At 33.0% G+C, this 13,474-nt stretch overlaps 1 protein-coding gene across 10 annotated transcripts in view; it reads left to right on the top strand.

The window, feature by feature from the left end:
• Positions 1-13,474, top strand: part of LOC126762682 (BAG domain-containing protein Samui) — a 39,015-nt gene that overhangs the window by 16,787 nt on the left and 8,754 nt on the right. For 2 of the 10 annotated variants that reach the window (XM_050479610.1, XM_050479607.1), the window contains exon 1: positions 7,555-7,800. The exons of 5 other annotated variants lie outside the window; for them this stretch is intronic. The gene's annotated coding sequence lies outside the window, so the exon portion shown is untranslated. Of the gene's footprint in view, positions 1-7,554; positions 7,801-12,125; positions 12,372-13,474 lie in introns of those variants that run through there. 3 more of the 10 variants (XM_050479612.1, XM_050479608.1, XM_050479609.1) reach the window with 2 other exon arrangements.

The following is a 13,474-nucleotide window of genomic DNA, read 5'->3' as shown; positions in this document are numbered from 1 at the left end:
CTTAATTTTGATCATATATGTATACATACATACATATGTATACATTGGGACAAAAATCCCTGAAATTGTAAATAAATATCTAATTATTTATCAATATTTTTTTGTCGCCTTCAAAGTAATCCCCACCAATCTTTCAGTCTTCCAAACACTTTTCATAAGCACTTTATGGGATGGCCTTCAGCTCTTTTAGCGAAATTTGTTTTATCGCTTCGATCGACTGAAAACTGTGATTTTTGACTTGCCTGCATGTCAAACTCATAAACTCTTGTCTTATCGGCTGTTATAATGCTCTCAGTGAATGTGGTATCGGAATTCGCACGATCAAGCTTGTTCAAAAAGAACTGTTTACGGTACTATTTTTGAAAAAAATTCAGCTTTATCGGGACGATTCGAAGAATAATTCGTTTCATAACCAAAATATCAACCAAAATCATTCGAACGGACTCGCGAGAGATGCTTAGCTCTCTTGCCATATCTCTAACACTTGCCTGACGATTTTCAAGCACCATATCTCTCACCTTTTTAATATTTATAACAGCAAAATACATTTTATTTTTAATATCATTTACCCGGCGAATTTAAGTAACAATTTCGGAGTACTTTTTTATCATAATTTATGCCATAGTGAAACGATCTGTACAATTTGTACCGGTGTCTTGGGCAATATTTCTTGACCAAACATGTGAAACATTTCAGATCGAACTGAGGGATTAGTTCGCATATAAGCAGATAGACAAACATGTCCAAATCGACCCATATCATTTATATATTTTCCTTCTGAGCGTCACAAACTTCGTGGCAATTTTAACCCCGTTCGGGAAATAAAAATATCTGAAGGCAAATTGAAAAAATGTTGAAGCTTTGAAATTATTAATATGTTAGAAAACATTAAATATGTAATAAAACAGAAAATTGTAATTAATCTAAAGAGATAATGCTTTAATAATTTGTTCGACCTATGCTCCAGAACAAGTTTGGAACTGAAATCGAACAAATATTTTAGAAAAGTGAAATGAAAAACAAAATAAATTATGATAGTATTATTTACCCGATGGTATTATTCATTTCTCGATTGTCTTTTTTATTACTTTTTTAAATTTAACTTACATTACATTGCAAAAGGAATCTAATACTATCATCTGGTAATTCTTAAATTTGGCAAAATATGCCAAATACGTCTTTTTACATTCCCATACATTCTTAGCCAAAATTATAAAAAAAAATAATAATTTTTCCAGACTTTCTTTACGTAAACGTCTCCAGCTGTCCCTTTGTCCAGAGCGTCTTGTTCTCTCACTTTCCTCTGAAGGTTATATTCTCGATTATAGTTTACATTTTAGGGTTTTTATGTGAAAAGTGCCTCTAAGTGATCATGCCTGATGCTGAATAGCCACTATATCGCTGCAGTTCCGATTTTATTAAGTGATGAGTACATGAGTGATAATATGCTACTCAAAATCTGAAAAAGTTAGTAACAAAGAAAATTACAAAAAAATGCTCATATATGGCAACTAGTTTACTTTTTAAACCTGTACTTATGTTAAAATACAAAAAATAAAAAAAAATAAAAAACACTTTTTTAAAGTTTTATTTCAAATTTTTATTAAGTAAATGACTATTTACTGAAATAAAATTGATTATTTAAAAATGCTTTTTAGAAAGTAACAACAAAATAAAATACTTGATGAAAATTTTAAAAGAATTAAAAAATAATTACTAAGACATAAATCAAAAAAAATTCACCCGAATAAAAAAATCCGAAAATATTCTCACCTTCAAAAACAAAAATTACGAAAATTTACGAATCAAGGAGAATTGTTAAAATTACACGAATGCACTTGCGTAAACGCTCACAACCCAACATCTCACATACACTCATGGGTGGGCTCTATGGAATTTTATGGTGGACGACACGAACAATTTTCGACTCACCTTGACCGTATAATAACAATTTGGCAGCTGCAACTGTCACCAAGCCAAGGAAATGAAAACAAAAAGCATTGGGCCAGCGATGTGAGCAATAAAAGTAACAAAAAATGGCGCAGCGAGTGGACAGACAGACGGACAGACGGATAGAGAGGCAAGCATGTCGGAATAAAATAAGAAAATGCTATTTAATAACTGTAAAGCAATTGAAATCGTCAAAAAGTCGCATGCCAAGAGAAAAATAAATATACAAATATGTATATCTGTGTATGTCAGTGTGGAGCTGCTCATTGAACAGAAAGCGAGCATCATTTAAAAATAAAAGTGATTCCAAGGCGTCTTTTCAAAAAAATATAAAATTGAAGCAAAAGCACAAACAATTAGTGTATCTGCCAACATTATGAAATTTGAGGTTAGAAAATGAGTGAAATGCTTAAGTGAAATATTTATACACACACCAAATACAACACTGGGTAGCTTTCCAAGTATTTAAGATTGGTGCGTAGTGATTGCCTCGAGAGAAATTGCACAATTGCAAATGTGAAGCGTTCGTGGAAAAAACAAAATTAATTTTCTTTATACCCCACACTTCATAACAAAAATTTTTAAATACAAAAATGCTTGTGTATGAGTGTATTTTGTGTGTGTAAAATTGGCCAGAGCAGCACAGACGACTTTTGCTTTTCAAATCATGTCAAATTGAATGAGACCGCGAGCAACGCGTTGACCACTTGAAGAACGCAAAATATTGAAATGAATGTTGAAAATAAACAAAGAAATTTCGGCAAATGGAGAAAAAATACCGAAATTTATGCGAGGAGAGTGAATAAAATGGAAAGCAGCTGCCCTCAGGCACTAATGGGTTGAATAGACTTTGAATGGTGATACCAATTCGCTGTTTGGGGGGAGCGCACTTATGGCACTTGAAGAGCGATGTGCTGTGGTAAACATTAGGGTGGGGTTTAAATATCGGAAGAAAATTTTCAAATAAAATTTCCAGCTTATGATGATGCTATTATAGGCATACATTATTTATATAACACATATGTATGTACATATACATAAGTATTAGGGTGGTAATTAAATACCGAAAGAAAAATGTTTATCTCACTTCTTAAACATTAAAACACATACATACATGTAGTAGTGGTGCGCTTAAACACCAGAAAAATTTTCCGGAACGGAAATGCTTATCTGCCATATTTGTTTTAATAAATTGCGGTCGCGATTTGTGATATTTAGGGCGTAGTTCACAGTGTTTGAGACGCAGATCAGCCCAAAAAACACAAAATATAGTTGTATATTTACTTAATCCAATATAAACTTTTTCGAATTTGTCATATATGAAGTTTCTTAGCGATTAAATTTAAGAAAATGTCAAGTGACACTCCCTAACTTTTCCATTCCATATCTACAATTTAAATGGGTACAGAAGTATATTTTTTTATTATATGAAAATATAAATCTAATATATCATTAATAGATTATCATAGAAGATAAGTCACAAGTGACACACCTTAATAGTAGATTCAGAACAGAAATAAATTTAAATAGGCGTTTTTTGGCTGCCGTTACTATCAATTAAAGTGTATATGCAGAAAAAAAAAATTTATTCACAAGTTTTTAGGACCACCCTAATGAATACGTGCATTTTCATCAGTGCGATAAAAATGTGAATGATTTACGATCCAACCGGGTATATGCACGATCTATATTAACGTCTAAGTATTGGAAAAATGAATATGTTGTCCAGTTACACAATTATCTGATTACTTCGTGTTATTTCAATTACTCTCGTGTTCTGAGTAGCTCATTTGTTTGAAATTACGCTGCTTCCAGGAAAATTGTGCACTGCACTGCACTTTATATATTGTAGTATAAAGCCTATGCCATAAATATTTACATGCCTCAATAATTTGTGTGTGTGTGTATGTAGATGTCGGAAAACCGCATATTTCTATAGCGCGCTAGACGAAGGCGTCTGTCGGCTGTGGCCTACTATTTTCCAAAACATTTGCATTATTACTGCCAACTGGCGGAGAGGCAGTACAACTGTCCGCCTATAGGTTTATGTGTGTGTATATCATTTGCTATGGATATTACCATAAGTGCAACGAGTTGTAGCAACGCGAATTTATAGTGAGGCTTTACAGACACTCTTTGGACTGAATCCATTGATTATTAGATATACGAGTATTTGTGCAAAATCAAGCACAAACAAACATGAATATGAAAGACTGCCACTTAAAGCTTTGAAAGAACCGTCTTTATAAGTAGAACATTTTTTTATTTATGCATATTTTGCGTTAGTCATAAAATGGCATAAATTGGAGCAAAAGTTTTGGAAAAAATAAACAGACAATTCCGGCAATGTAGGCATACACATTTCTTTTATGATTTATTGCAACATCTACTTTAAGAGAACTTTGGAATTATCGGACATATCGATCAAAAACTGACAAATTCATCGTTGGAAGCGCGCTAACGTCCTTAATTAAAAAACTCGTTTCCGAAACCACCCTATGACTGAAAATCTTAGCTTGCTATTTCTTCGAGAGAATCTAGTGTTCAATAAAATATATTTATTCATCGAAAATTTATTGGACAGTCCCAGTAATGTTCTGAAAGCTACACAAAATGGGTTAGTCTTAAGTTTAAAAAGCTCCAAATAAGCCACGATACACTTTTGTCAATAAATTGAGTCAAATTCATTTCTGGAAGATATTTTTTTGGATAGGGTCTGTAGCTACCTATAAGCTCACTGCTCTCTCACATACGAAGTTTGCACAAAAAGTATCGCGAATTTGAATTTACGCGGGCTACGCGAATTTCGATTTCGTGTTTTGTTGCGTTAAGTTGGTACTCGAACTCATACTCATTGGTTACCTTAGATAAAACAAGAAAAAACGTTAACTTCGGCTGCACAGAAGCTAATATTCCCTTCACAGGTGCATTTCTTTCAGTAACTATGTGTTCAGTTTGTATGGCAGCTATATGCTATAGTGAACCGATCTGAACATTTTCTTCGTATATTTCATTATTATCTTAGAAAATAACCCGTGCCAACTTATGTGAAGATACATTGTCAAATGTGAAAGTTTTCCATACAAGAACTTGATTCCGATCGTTCAGTTTGTATGGCAGCCGTAGTGGTCCGATAACGGCAGTTCCGACAAATGAGCAGCTTCTTGAAGAGAAAATGACGTTTGCAAAATTTAAAACGATATCTTAAAACTGAGGGTAGTTCGTATATATACAGACAGACAGACAAACAGACAGACAGACGGACATAGCTAAATCGACTCAGCTCAACATACTGATCATTTATATATACACTTTATAGGGTCTCCTACGCTTAATTGTGGGTGTTACAAACTTCGTGGCAAACTTAATATTCCCTGTACAGGGTATACGAGTAGTAAACGTTTATTGATGGAACGGACGGTCGAGCACAACATGAAAAGACGAAAACATTAATTAAGTGAAGAAAATAGTATTGGCCAATCGTCGAATCACCAAAAGAAAAAGTGCCAACGGGTCGTACGGTTAGTAAAGAATATTTGTGGAAGAACAAAAATTTGACTTTTGAACCATAATAACAACTCTGCTCATGCTTGACTATTTCTCCTCTCTCTCTATTTTTTGACTTTTTTCGTTCCCAAAATTAATGAGGATTATGGAAAGGCGATGCCACGCTACGATTTTATACATGAAAACTGCATCGAAGTAGGAGTTAAGATAACAAAAAATTACTTTTTAAAGTGTTTTGATTATTCAAAAAACGCTGGCATAAGCGCAATATATCTGGGAATTACTTTGAAGGAGACACAATAGATATTCTTAAAAAATTAACACTTTCTAAAGAAATACAAAAGTCGCGATACTTTTTGAACAAACCTCGCGCAAAGCCAGGGTATTGTGCTGGAAAAGAAAGAAATCATAATCTAAATGTTTGATACATGCTTCTTGCTTTATGAACTGAATATGATCCAAAAAAGTTAATAAAGAGAAACCAAAAATGGTCTAAAACCCAAAACGGATGTACGAAAATACCTCGACACTAAAAACGAATAGGTTCAAGAGTTTCTGTTTAAATTAGAAAAAAATATTCCACATGTTTTTAAAGAAACGCTGTGTGTTGGAATCTTTTATCGGGATATTTATATCGAAACAAGTTCCATGGGTATAGAAAAAACATATGTAATTGGTTTATTATTTGGGCTTGCAATTCCTGTTAGACAGTTAATTTCACTGCGGGCCTAGAACACCAAAAACAGGTCTCACTCTGACAATTTATTCTGCGAGTAATGAAAAGAAAAAGGGAAGTTCTCGCTTTATAAGAAATGTAATTGTCGGCTATAGCCGCGTATGAGCTGCTTGGTCAAAGAGTCGTGAGCTGCTTGAGTCATATGTAAAAAAATCGTTTCTGGCCACTCCCAAGTGAATGGCGGTGTCTACGCCAATAAAGAAGAACAATTGTTTCCAAAAAGGTTGCAATAATAACAAAAAAGTCGCTCATAGTGTTTCACTGATTATGAGGTTTTATATAGTTATATAGACATAATCTTGCTTTTCCCTCTCCTCCCAATTTAGCAATATACAAGTATGTATGTAACTTTATGTTTTTTTTATAAGCGTGTTAGAAGTGCTTAGAATCTAGATTATTCCATAATGGACTGAAAATGTGAAATTTGCGTAAGCAAGGACGAATGCAATAGAAAGATGTACAAGAAATTCATTGATAAGATTATTTTTATAAATGTGTGTGTGCATAATCAATCTATGGCTACACATACATACATATGTACATATGTACATACTATGTGAGAGAAAAGGTTTCAACAATTTAAAAGTTTATTTATTCAAGCAAAAAAATATTGAATGAAATGATAACCAATACATGACTACAATAGAAGAAAAGAGCATAAGGGAGAAGTAAAACAACAGCAAAATTATATTTTTTGCACTTATACAACAACAATGAGATACAATTACTACGTACTTACGTAAGTGTGTGCCAATCTTATTATTAAAAAAATTTTGCGTAATTGTTATGGAAAACCGCTTTACTCACCAACAAAAAAATAAAATTGTCTTAAGAAAAACAAAAGGCAAAAACAAACAACTCGGAAAAGTCATGTGCTAATGGATAAAGAAAAGCCAAAAAATTCTTTTTGCAAAAAAGAGTGTAAATTCTTGCATAAAATATTATGCGAGTCTGTATGTGTACATACATATGTATATATACATATATGTAAATGTGTAAGTGCTTGCTTGTGGAAAATCGCTAAGGAAAATCAGAAAATCAATAGCGCCCCCCAGCAATGAGTGAGTGCGCCAATTGTTGCCTGCGCCTTCGAGAAGAGCGTAGAAGCTACGCAGAACATCGGGAAAAGTCATACGACACATACACACATACATATGTATATACATACTTGCTTATATACGCCAACGCGCACAACCAATCAAACCAAATACGATTGAGAGTGTCCGCACTCAAAGCTACTGCTACTCTAAGTCATTGTATGTATGTATGTGTAGGTTTGTGTGCTTATGGGTATGTAGTACTTGCCAAGCAGTGCAACTAAGCGAGGGCGTCTCTATAAAAGCAATGCCAATTAGTGACAGCGCAAACAGTTGAAATTGAGACGCGAACGTGTGCGGAACACATCAATTTGCGAAGAGAAAAACGAGAAGAAAAAGAAATTATTTATTAAAAAGTGTAAAGTGTAAAGCAAAGCAAAAATTTGTGAAGCGAACAGTATTATACTATAAATCTTATTTTAAGTGAATTCAATTGCAACAAAGTAAAGACTTTCGAAATATATAGAAAAGGCAACAACAAAGCAGTGCAGTAGAACAACAAGTGTGCAAGTAAATATATGTATTTATATAAATTTTATACTATTACAATTACAATACAATTTAAATGGGTACAGAAGTATATTTTTTTATTATATATAAATATAAATCTAATATACATATCATTAATAGATTATCATAGAAGATAAGTCACAAGTGACACACCTTAATAGTAGATTCAGAACAGAAATAAATTTAAATAGGCGTTTTTTGGCTGCCGTTACTATCAATTAAAGTGTATATGCAGAAAAAAAAAATTTATTCACAAGTTTTTAGGACCACCCTAATGAATACGTGCATTTTCATCAGTGCGATAAAAATGTGAATGATTTACGATCCAACCGGGTATATGCACGATCTATATTAACGTCTAAGTATTGGAAAAATGAATATGTTGTCCAGTTACACAATTATCTGATTACTTCGTGTTATTTCAATTACTCTCGTGTTCTGAGTAGCTCATTTGTTTGAAATTACGCTGCTTCCAGGAAAATTGTGCACTGCACTGCACTTTATATATTGTAGTATAAAGCCTATATACAGTAGCCATAAATATTTACATGCCTCAATAATTTGTGTGTGTGTGTATGTAGATGTCGGAAAACCGCATATTTCTATAGCGCGCTAGACGAAGGCGTCTGTCGGCTGTGGCCTACTATTTTCCAAAACATTTGCATTATTACTGCCAACTGGCGGAGAGGCAGTACAACTGTCCGCCTATAGGTTTATGTGTGTGTATATCATTTGCTATGGATATTACCATAAGTGCAACGAGTTGTAGCAACGCGAATTTATAGTGAGGCTTTACAGACACTCTTTGGACTGAATCCATTGATTATTAGATATACGAGTATTTGTGCAAAATCAAGCACAAACAAACATGAATATGAAAGACTGCCACTTAAAGCTTTGAAAGAACCGTCTTTATAAGTAGAACATTTTTTTATTTATGCATATTTTGCGTTAGTCATAAAATGGCATAAATTGGAGCAAAAGTTTTGGAAAAAATAAACAGACAATTCCGGCAATGTAGGCATACACATTTCTTTTATGATTTATTGCAACATCTACTTTAAGAGAACTTTGGAATTATCGGACATATCGATCAAAAACTGGCAAATTCATCGTTGGAAGCGCGCTAACGGCCTTAGTTAAAAAACTCGTTTCCGAAACCACCCTATGACTGAAAATCTTAGCTTGCTATTTCCCCGCGAGAATCTAGTATTCAATAAAATATATTTATTCATCGAAAATGTATTGGACAATCCCAGTAATGTTCTGAAAGCTCCACAAAATGGGTTAGTCTTAAGTTTAAAAAGCTCCAAATAAGCCACGATACACTTTTGTTAATAAATAGAGTCAAGTCCATTTCTGGAAGATATTTTTTTGGATAGGGACTGTAGCTACCTATAAGCTCACTGCTCTCTCACATACGAAGTTTGCACAAAAAGTATCGCGAATTTGAATTTACGCGGGCTACGCGAATTTCGATTTCGTGTTTTGTTGCGTTAAGTTGGTACTCGAACTCATACTCATTGGTTACCTTACATAAAATAAAAAAACGTTAACTTCGGCTGCACCGAAGCTAATATACCCTTCACAGGTGCATTTCTTTCAGTAACTATGTGTTCAGTTTGTATGGCAGCTATATGCTATAGTCAACCGATCTGAACATTTTCTTCGTATATTTCATTATTATCTTAGAAAATAACCCGTGCCAACTTATGTGAAGATACATTGTCAAATGTGAAAGTTTTCCATACAAGAACTTGATTCCGATCGTTCAGTTTGTATGGCAGCTATATGTTATAGTGGTCCGATAACGGCAGTTCCGACAAATGAGCAGCTTCTTGAAGAGAAAATGACGTTTGCAAAATTTAAAACGATATCTTAAAACTGAGGGTAGTTCGTATATATACAGACAGACAGACAGACAGACAGACAGACGGACATAGCTAAATCGACTCAGCTCAACATACTGATCATTAATATATACGCTTTATAGGGTTTCCGACGCTTAGTTCTGGGTGTTACAAACTTCGTGGCAAACTTAATATTCCCTGTACAGGGTATACGAGTAGTAAACGTTTATTGATGGAACGGACGGTCGAGCACAACATGAAAAGACGAAAACATTAATTAAGTGAAGAAAATAGTATTGGCCAATCGTCGAATCACCAAAAGAAAAAGTGCCAACGGGTCGTACGGTTAGTAAAGAATATTTGTGGAAGAACAAAAATTTGACTTTTGAACCATAATAACAACTCTGCTCATGCTTGACTATTTCTCCTCTCTCTCTATTTTTTGACTTTTTTCGTTCCCAAAATTAATGAGGATTATGGAAAGGCGATGCCACGCTACGATTTTATACATGAAAACTGCATCGAAGTAGGAGTTAAGATAACAAAAAATTACTTTTTAAAGTGTTTTGATTATTCAAAAAACGCTGGCATAAGCGCAATATATCTGGGAATTACTTTGAAGGAGTCACAATAGATATTCTTAACAAAATTAACACTTTCTAAAGAAATACAAAAGTCGCGATACTTTTTGAACAAACCTCGCGCAAAGCCAGGGTATTGTGCTGGAAAAGAAAGAAATCATAATCTAAATGTTTGATACATGCTTCTTGCTTTAAGAACTGAATATGATCCAAAAAAGTTAATAAGGAGATACCAAAAATGGTCTAAAACCCAAAACGGGTGTACGAAAATACCTCGACACTAAAAACGAATAAGTTCAAGAGTTTCTGTTTAAATTAGAAAAAAATATTCCACATGTTTTTGAAGAAACGCTGTGTGTTGGAATCTTTTATCGGGATATTTATATGGAAACAAGTTCCATGGGTATAGAAAAAACATATGTAATTGGTTTATTATTTGGGCTTGCAATTCCTGTTAGACAGTTAATTTCACTGCGGGCCTAGAACACCAAAAACAGGTCTCACTCTGACAATTTATTCTGCGAGTAATGAAAAGAAAAACCCTGGGAGGGGATGTTCTCGCTTTATAAGAAATGTAATTGTCGGCTATAGCCGCGTAAGCGGTGTCTACGCCATAAAGAAGAACAATTGTTTCCAAAAAGGGTTGCAATAATAACAATGCAGTGAAAAAGAAGAACAATTGTTTCCAAAAAGTTCTCTCTACATAATCTTTTTTCCTATTCACGCTAAGATTGTATATTTTGTAACTAAATGTGTGTGTGCTTAAGTCGCACGTAGTGTTTCAGTGATTATGAAGTTTTATATAGTTACATATATAGACATAATCTTGCTTTTTCCTCTCCTCCCAATTTAGCAATATACAAGTATGTACATATGTACATATGTATGCAACTTTATGGTATTTTTATAAGCGTGTAAGAAGTGCTTAGAATCTAGATGATTCCATAATGGGCTGAAAATGTGAAACTTGAGTAAGCAAGGACGAATGCAATAGAAAGATGTACAAGAAATTCATTGATAAGATTATTTTTATGAATGTGTGTGTGCATAATCAATCTATGGCTACACATACATACATACATACTACGTGAGAGAAAAGGTTTCAACAATTTAAAAGTTTATTTATTCAAGCAAAAAATATTGAACGAAATGATAACCAATACATGACTACAATAGAAGAAAAGAGCATAAGGGAGAAGTAAAATAACAGCAAAATTATATTTTTTGCACTTATACAACAACAATTAGATACAATTATTACGTACTTACGTAAGTGTGTGCCAATCTTTTTATTAAAAAAAATTTTTGCGTAATTGTTATGGAAAACCGCTTTACTCACCAACAAAAAAATAAAATTGTCTTAAGAAAAACAAAAGGCAAAAACAAACAACTCGGAAAAGTCATGTGCTAATGGATAAAGAAAAGCCAAAAAATTCTTTTTGCAAAAAAGAGTGTAAATTCTTGCATAAAATATTATGTGAGTCTGTATGTGTATACATATATATTATATACATATATGTAAATGTGTAAGTGCTTGCTTGTGGAAAATCGCTAAGGAAAATCAGAAAATCAATAGCGCCCCCCAGCAATGAGTGAGTGCGCCAATTGTTGCCTGCGCCTTCGAGAAGAGCGTAGAAGCTACGCAGAACATCGGGAAAAGTCGTACGACACATACACACATACATATGTATATACATACATGCTTATATACGCCAACGCGCACAACCAATCAAACCAAATACGATTGAGAGTGTCCGCACTCAAAGCTACTGCTACTCTAAGTCATTGTATGTATGTATGTGTAGGTTTGTGTGCTTATGGGTATGTAGTACTTGCCAAGCAGTGCAACTAAGCGAGGGCGTCTCTATAAAAGCAATGCCAATTAGTGACAGCGCAAACAGTTGAAATTGAGACGCGAACGTGTGCGGAACACATCAATTTGCGAAGAGAAAAACGAGAAGAAAAAGAAATTATTTATTAAAAAGTGTGAAAAGTGTAAAGCAAAGCAAAAATTTGTGAAGCGATCAGTATTATACTATAAATCTTATTTTAAGTGAATTCAATTGCAACAAAGTAAAGACTTTCGAAATATATAGAAAAGGCAACAACAAAGCAGTGCAGTAGAACAACAAGTGTGCAAGTAAATATATGTATTTATATAAATTTTATACTAAACCAGCAAACATAGCGAAATAAATAGTGCAATTTTAGTGACTTTATTTGAGCATGAGAAAAAATTAACAACAATAACAACAAATATGTTGAGAGCTGCGCATTTTGTGGACTTTTTTGGCATTAACTAAAATTGCTGAACAAAGCAAGCGGCGAAACGGCTAAAAAGGAAAACTTAAAGCTGCCAAAATAAGCCAAGTTAAAACGGCTTTTTGTGCTAACCAAATTTGGTTACAGTTACAAATACATACATATGTACATATATAATTTCATACATAAAATGGTATTTTGGAAGCACCTGGAGCTTTCCAGAAATATTACATAATGAAAAATTATTTGAATTTAATTTTATATAGCAGCTACATTTTTAATAATAATATAAATGGTTTGAAAATGTTAGTAAATTGCATAGTGAATAAAAATCAATAAAAATCACAAAAATAAATAAATTGTTCTACTTATCAAAAAGTGGCGTGGAACTAGAACTGATTTGTTTTCAATTTTTTAAATATCTATGTTTAGTTCTGCTCATTTGTGTAAATTTAAAATCTGAATAATCTAAATACAACATTTTTGTTTTTAATTCCATTCTTTACATTTTTTTTTTCATTTTTATTATCGATTTTTAATTTACTACGTTGTGCTCAAGGAAACAACCTCTGAAAAAAAGTTTTCGTTAATACTTGTAGATTTCGTCAACAAATTTAAGTTTTTTTCAGCCTGGTTATATATTTTTGTACATTTTTCATTTTACTATGCTTTTTAATTTTATTTTATTCTTATTTCATTTTAATTTAAATTTATAATTACTTAATGTTAAATTTTTTATTTTCGATTTTTAATTTAGTAAATTGTGTTCCATGAATCATCCCGTGAAAAAAGCTTTCGATAAGAAATTTCGTCTGCGATTCTTTTATTTTTTGAAAACTTATTTTCAGCTTGATTACAAAATAATTGGCGCGTCGAGAATTTAAAATTAGCAATTTACTAAATTTAACTGAGTAAATAAAAAATAATAATATTTTTTGTGGCAGCTAGATGCCAAGGCAGGAATGCTCGAAGAGATAATAA

Source organism: Bactrocera neohumeralis, chromosome 6, assembly GCF_024586455.1.
Source record: "Bactrocera neohumeralis isolate Rockhampton chromosome 6, APGP_CSIRO_Bneo_wtdbg2-racon-allhic-juicebox.fasta_v2, whole genome shotgun sequence".
Taxonomy (NCBI): domain Eukaryota; kingdom Metazoa; phylum Arthropoda; class Insecta; order Diptera; family Tephritidae; genus Bactrocera; species Bactrocera neohumeralis.
Note: the sequence above shows the minus strand (reverse complement) of the source record. Positions and strands in the feature narration are given on the sequence as shown.